The sequence below is a fragment of the Lycium ferocissimum genome, chromosome 5, assembly GCF_029784015.1.
Source record: "Lycium ferocissimum isolate CSIRO_LF1 chromosome 5, AGI_CSIRO_Lferr_CH_V1, whole genome shotgun sequence".
Taxonomy (NCBI): Eukaryota; Viridiplantae; Streptophyta; class Magnoliopsida; order Solanales; family Solanaceae; genus Lycium; species Lycium ferocissimum.
The window spans coordinates 14,983,131-14,990,891 of NC_081346.1; positions in this window are offsets into that span (position 1 = coordinate 14,983,131).

Here is a 7,761-nt window from a genome sequence, read left to right on the forward strand (position 1 = left end):
GTTTGGTACTTGGCTTATTATATACTATTGATGAGGAGTTCTCATATGATGTGCATAAACATGTCCTGTGTTATTTAATATTAAGCCATAATTTGGTATTGGAATTGATAGACGTGCCAAAAGAACATTAAATGATTCTAGACTGGATGTTTAGTAGTTGATGCCATAAGTTAGAAGCGTAGTTATCATGTATTGATGTCGTGAATAAGTAAAGGAATGAGATGATATTGTTATTGTGATTTTTTCTATGCTGGGCATTGTTGACTAGTGTTAATCTCGTTCATGATATTTTAGTACCCTACTTGTTGTCTTTTGAGACGAGGATAGTGATTCCAATATGGCTTATTGTGTAGCCTTTTTCATGCTATTGTTGGTGTTCCCATGCGTGGTACTTTTGATATTGATTTAATGATTTGACACTGAACTCATACATTGCACGCATTCTCATCCTTCATGATATACTATTGATATATTGATGATACTTAAGGAAACACTGTTATGAGCTGGGCTCAGTTAGATGAGAGTGATGTGAGGACTGATGTCCGATGTTTATTTCGAAATCGAGGACGAGTGTAGAAATTGTCGAGGTTGTTACCGGAATCGTGAGGTAGCTATTGCCGAGGTTGTTGCCGGAATCGTGAGGTACATGGACTTCGCGAGTCCCCCATGGGTTGTCTTTGCGGAGATGTGATGTTCCATCATGGTAGTACATGTCTACGGTGCATATGTGTCACGACCCAACCCCGTAGGCCGTGACTAGTGCCCGAGCTGGGCACTCATACGTACCCATCAACCATAAACGTCCTACTAATAGCATAAGCAGAGGTATAGGTATAGCAGACATATAATTATACATACATATACACATATATACATAATGGACATAAGCCAATAAGTACACGCCAAAACACGAGGACACAAACCGTACAAACACAACTGTACAGAACTCGCCCACAACCCACACGTGTATGTCTACAGACCTCTAAGAGTCAAACAGAACCATATGACGGGACAGGGCCCCGCCGTACCCATGGACAACATGTATATACATAGCAGAAAAATCTGTACCAAAAGTGTAGGCTCCGAACCAAAGGAGCTCTCCAACAGCAGAATGGATGCCCTAAGCTGACGAACCGCCGGAACGTCTATCGTACCTGCGCGGCATGAAACGCGACCCCGAAGAAAGGGGTCGGTACGGAATATGTGCGAGCATGTAAAGCATGGAATAAAGTAAACTGAATCATAACCGAGCTGGGGTTTACAGAACAAGTATGGTAATCAGAAAATCAGAAGACAGAAAATCGAAGGACTTGCCTCTGAATCATATAACCTGTATGTCAGTGTCATACTATAATATCATCACATGTGCATATCGTACCCGGCCCTCTAGTGAGGGACTCGGTAAGTGAAATCATATACTCATCGTACATAGCCATCGTGTAATCATATACATACATATACACCGTGCCGGCCCTCTAGTGAGGGACTCGGTGAATAGAATCACATATCATACCATGTCCTCATAATAACATGTCATCAGATTATCATAGTATCAGATTAACAAATCATCAAATTATAATATCATCAGATTATCAGATTATTATCATAATGTCACATCACATACCCTATGCGGCCCATAATAGGACCCGGCGGACAGAACGTGGTCGCCCTCTCCCCGCGGGCGCCCGACTCATCATACTTCGGAAGTTTTCGGATCTCTGCATCTCCGTCACACACGTCATATCATATAACCACGGTACCCGGCCAAGGGGCTCGGCGTGCCGGACACATCATAACACCATAATAATAGTCGCTCGTCATACTTCGAAAGCTCATCATACTTCGCATTGTGCGCACGATAGTACCGGCCCGGGACTCGGCGGAGGAAGTAGTAATAGTATGCACGAGCAGAATCGTAGGGTCTATATGCAATTCAAAATATCCATAACCATATGCAATGCAAACATTTACAAAAGCGTAATAAATTCATCAAAGCAATTCATTAAATTCATTACTTGCAAATTAATACAATAGTCCAGACGCGTTTCTTCCGAATGCCACTCGGGCCCATATCAAACCGAACCTTAAGGATCATACTTCATATCGGAATTATATACATAGCAATTCTCATTTCAAACCCGTTACATATGCAGGTAATCATACTCGGGGGATTCCAACGATAATTGCATTTAAGTCTTTTTCGGAAAATCGTTAAGTTTAAGCATAGAAAAGTATCGTGGGCCCACGGGCGAGCATCGCCCCGCCCGAGCCCGCCCATGAAAGTTGGAGGATATTATGTCTTATGGAATCACCTATGAAGGTTTCGGGGCGATTCGAGCTCGTTTACGAAAGTTACGGGAGTTCGTAGTTTCGGGTCATTTGGGAACCATCTTTTAAAAACAAAACTTTTATGCAACATTTCAGATTTAGTCATACAAAAGGACATAAGAACCATAACTCAACTATCTCAAGAACACGAATGTCAAGAGGCAAATAAGAATCTTAGACACGCTCGGATCGTAAGAGTAGAGTTGCCTCGAGATTCGTGTCATATCCTACGTTTAACTAAGACATGCCATAAGAAAGAGAGGTGAGCTCTACATACCTTGGCCGCTCCTTAAGCTAATCCAAACTCAGGCCTGCTCCAAAATCTACACGACGTCAATGAATATCAACCATTAGCTATAAGTATTTCGGAAATTCAATTCCAAACTCTTCTCAATTCTACAGAAAATTGGGCGACACCTCCCCCTGTAAATGCGACACCCCGAGAATTTAACTCGGCCAATTTGTCAACAACAATACCAACAACCATTCAAGAATACTTTAAATAATTCGCGGAACATTCCAAGTGGCCAAACCAACTTGGCCGAAACTATCCAATTTCCATAGGGACGATATCAACACGTTTCTTTCTTCCAAATTTATAAACTATATCGACAATCCACACATTAACAACATTATCGTCACAAATTCAAGCAACTACATTAAGACCACATTAACTTCAAATCAGCCCACACGGTTTTGATCTTCAACTAGGATCATTAAACTTCATTTTCTGACATCGAATTCATAACGACGACAACCCAAAATACTAGATAGCATTAATTCATTTCTTGCATGTCAAACAACCTCTACACGGCCCAACATCAACATATATTATTTCATGAGTTTCATGCATTTTCTACACATTACAACAACACACAAACATGCTAAATTCAATCAATTAATCACTCTCTACACACACACATATCACACGGCCACACACACCTACACACACACGGCTACACTTCAACCTCCACACTTTCATGAATTTCATTCATTTTCATACTTCACAACATACACAAATCATCCATAACATATGAAAAATAAGATTTAACCATACCTCTTTCACTTGATTCTTCAAGTTGGCTAGGGCTTGTTTTTGAACCAATTCTTGCTCTTGCTATTCCAACAACCCCTCCATGTTGTTATTCACCTTCTATGGAGTAGAATTGCTAGAGAAAAAAATTGTTGTGTGTCTTGATCTTGCTCCACCTTCTCGTCGAATGGTCTTTAAGTTTTGCTTTCTCAATTTTCTTGAAATTTCTAGAGATGAAAATGATGAGTGTGTCTTTCTCCTTGACCATCACATATATATATATATATATATGTATAAAATGGGCACATGGCCGGCCATGTGTGCCCTCTCTCTTTTTTTTTTTTTTCTTTTCTTTCCCTCCAAATTTCTCAAATTTTTCTAGATTTTTCTTAAATCCCCAGAAAATTTGAAAATTGGAGAAAAAAAAAAAAAAAAAAAAAGAAGAAGGAGCATGTATACATATATATATATATATGTGATGGTGAGGAAAGACTACAACTAAAATCATTTAAAATCTCTAGAAATTTCAAGAAAATTGAGCCAAACAAGAGAACCGGTCGAGGAAGAAAGGTGGGCAGATAATTTTCTATGTCCACTGCGTAAATAGTCTGTGGAGGGATTGTTGGGATAAGCGAAAACAAGAGTGGTTCAAAACAAGCCACTATGCTGAAGAATCAGAAAGTATGGTTAAATATGACTTACTATATAATATGATTGTTTGTGTATGTTATGAGTATGAAAATGAATGAAATTCATGAAAGTGTGTGTGTGTGTATGTGTGTGCCGTGTATTATGTGTGTGTAGAGAACAGATTTGATTAATTTAATGTTTGTGTGTTGGCAATGTTAACAATAACATTGATTCTCATTGATGTTCAACTGTTGATGTTAGGTAGCCGATGCTAAGGTGTTTATGCAGAAATGAATTAATGCTATCTACTGGGTTATTAGAATGGATGAAATTCGATGCTGTAAAATAATTTAATGATCCTAGTTAGCGTGGGCTGATTTGAAGTTAATGTGTCTTAATGTAGTTGAAATTTGTGACGATAATGTTGTTAATGATAGTTATTGATAGTTTATGAATTTGAAGGAATGTTGTCTCGTTACAATGGAAATTGGAAAGTTTGGCAATATGTGTTTAATGTTCTTGCTGAAATTATTTGAAATTATTCTTGAATGGATTGTGTATTGTTGTTGACAAATTGGCGAGTTAAATTCTCGGTGTATATTCGAGAATGCTACCCTATTTCTCATCATTTCAAAAGGTAATTTCAGCTCTATAGCAATGGTGATATTACCATTAACGTCGACTAGATGACGGGCGAGGACTGGATTAGGCAAAGATATGACTCACCTCTCTTTTCTTTAGCATGTCTTCTTGTGGACTCTATTACGAATCACCGAGGCAACTCTACTTGCGATCAACGTGTGTCTAAAATTGTAACAATACTCTTATTATTCATTGTTCTTGGATAGTTGAGAGTTATGAATTTCTTATGTCAGCAGCCTGAAATGATTGCATAAAGTTTTGTTCTGGATTCCCAATGACCGAATCCTCATGGCCATTAATGACTTCGAATAAAACGCGAAAATTGCCATAGATTGTTCCACATCGCAAGACTGCAATATCCTCAACTTCATGCTTGAGCTGTAGCTGACATAGCCCGATACTTTCTATGCTTAAATAACGATTTTTCAGCGACAAATCTGAGTATCGTTGGAATCCGAATATGTTACTGCGTATGTAGCGAGGTTTGAAATGAGAATTGCTAACAATATAGTCAGGATGAAACATGATCCGCAAGGTGCCGGTTGTCGAAATTGTATTCAGCGATGCAGTTTAATTGTATTAATTTGCAAGTATCATTTAATAGTGCTGATGAAATTGTGCGCTTTTGTAAATATTTGCATTACATATGAATTTATGGGCCCCACGGGGTGCGTGCGGAACCTGCGTGCGCGCGCTCGTGCATACTATTACTACTTCTGCGAGAATCGGGCCGGCCTAAAATAACATAATATATAATGAAACCGAAATATGATGGCGGCCTATTATTATAATTGTTATATTATTAAATATATTATATATACTTTAGCGCGTCTACGTAATTTATATTTATGATAATAATTGAATGCCGGAACTCCTTTCCGGAAATATATTAATAGCCGGAACCCCGAAGGAGGGGCCCCGTATATATATATATAATATAGGCATGCGTATGTGTGTCTCGATAATATTATTGATATTATAATTTATTAATTTGTTAGTGCGATACTATAATATCACATTAATATTATATATATGTGTGATTACGGGGTCACTAGCTAGAGGAGTGAGTGCATTAATATGTATATGATTTTGCGATAATATATGCGATTAATTTATATGTTTAAACTTCTCACGCTAGAGAAATACGATATACTTGCATGTAATATTATAATATGACAATTTAAACATCACAGTATGATTGAGGCAAGAATCTGCGTAGCTACATTTTGCCGATTGCCATACTTGTTGCAATAAACCCCGGCCGATTATGATTGGTTACTTTATTCCATACTTTACATGCCGATTACATATTCCTCTTATTACTTTCTTCGAAACTGCGTTATATGAAAATGATAAAACGTTAAAATTTTAAAACATCCATTAATGACAAATTGGCCGAACTTGCTTTGGTACAGATTTTCTACTATGTATATACATATTTGTCCATGGGTGCAATGAGGCCATATCACATCATATAGTTGTTGACTTCTGCAAGTGCGCAGACGCTGCGTGTGGGTTATTAAGCGTTCTATGCGTTGCCGACTATGCAGTTTTGTATTAAAGTGTTTTTTAGCGACCTTATTCTTTAATCGATATGTATATAATAATGTATGTATGTATAATTATATATACACTATATATACCTCTATATATAATAGTAGGGCGTTATAATTGATGGAATGCGTATGGAATACCGGACTCGAACCTTGAAATCGCATGCACGAGATTGGGTCATTGACTACTTGCTCACACGCATGGAACATATCTTGCAATGATGGAACATCCGGCCTCCGCGGCCCTTTAGGCTTCCTTGAAGTCAATAATTTGTATTCGCATTTAACAACATTGCTGCAACATTTCAAATACACTTTCGTCACCGATTTACCGAGATAAACATCGGACATCGATCACCGCGTAAGCGAATTATTCCCTAATAAGCGATGTTTCTAAAACAGCTATTGATATATCAATAATTCTCGTGGAGAATGAGAATGCGTCGCGATATGAGTTACGTCAAATCATTAAATCAATATCAAAAACGCGCATAAATGAAGTACAACAATAGCATGAAAAAGGCTACCGCAATAAGCCATATTGAATACATTATCCTCGTCACCGAAAAATTTTGGTAGGTAAATATCATATTAATACTAGTCAACAATGCCGAGCATAAGCAATAGCCTAATATCATCTCATTCCTTTAAACATTCACGACATCGCAGTAAACTATGGCATCGACTACTAAATCGAACATCGGTCCCGACTCGTTAATGTTCTTTTGGCGCATCTATCAATTCACATTAAATTATAGCTTAATAATAAATAACGAGATTATATTTATACTGCGTCATATGAAACTCCTCATCAATAGTATATAATAAACCAGGTACCAAACAACTAACCGAGCTGCAAAATCGCGAATGTAGGGGCGTATTTAGAATCCTACGAGCCTAAGCCCGAACATAATCCAGCGGTAACTTTCATCCTGAACTCAGGGAATCTATTCTCCGTTTCATCTGCAATTATCTGAAACCAATTTGCCGAATACAGTTATAACCGGTAGACTAATGTGGCGTACATTGGATAATCGATCTTCCATCTTAAATGAAATTATGGAATCCAAGAGGGATTTAAACGATGGATACATTTGAAAACAATAATCGATCATAGAATAAAATCGTCATTCAAATCATTCTGGAATTCTTGATTATTACTATTTTACCACTTTTATGAAAAGCATGGACTACACAAGTCCAACTTGTAATCGACCATATGAGACTTATTAACAACTAGCAATTTAACCCATTTTAGAAATAGCAGAGTTTGGATTTAAAATTAGTTATTGAAAACAATTCTTGCAATGAAACCCAGAGTATATGTCTAAGGACAATCAGCCTACAATTCCCAAGTCACCACGGAAATTTTGATGAGAGAACCTCGTTGCTTTCATAAAATTGATAATAGAAGAGAAGTAAAGGAGAGAAGGATTACGCTCTGACATATTGTCTCGAAATTTGAAAATACATGTATGAAAATAATTGATAGGTGAATCAATAAATGGGATTTTAAACTCGTTAATCAACATTCATCTACTTTGGCCGGTCAGTCTACCAGCGAGCACAGTCCTG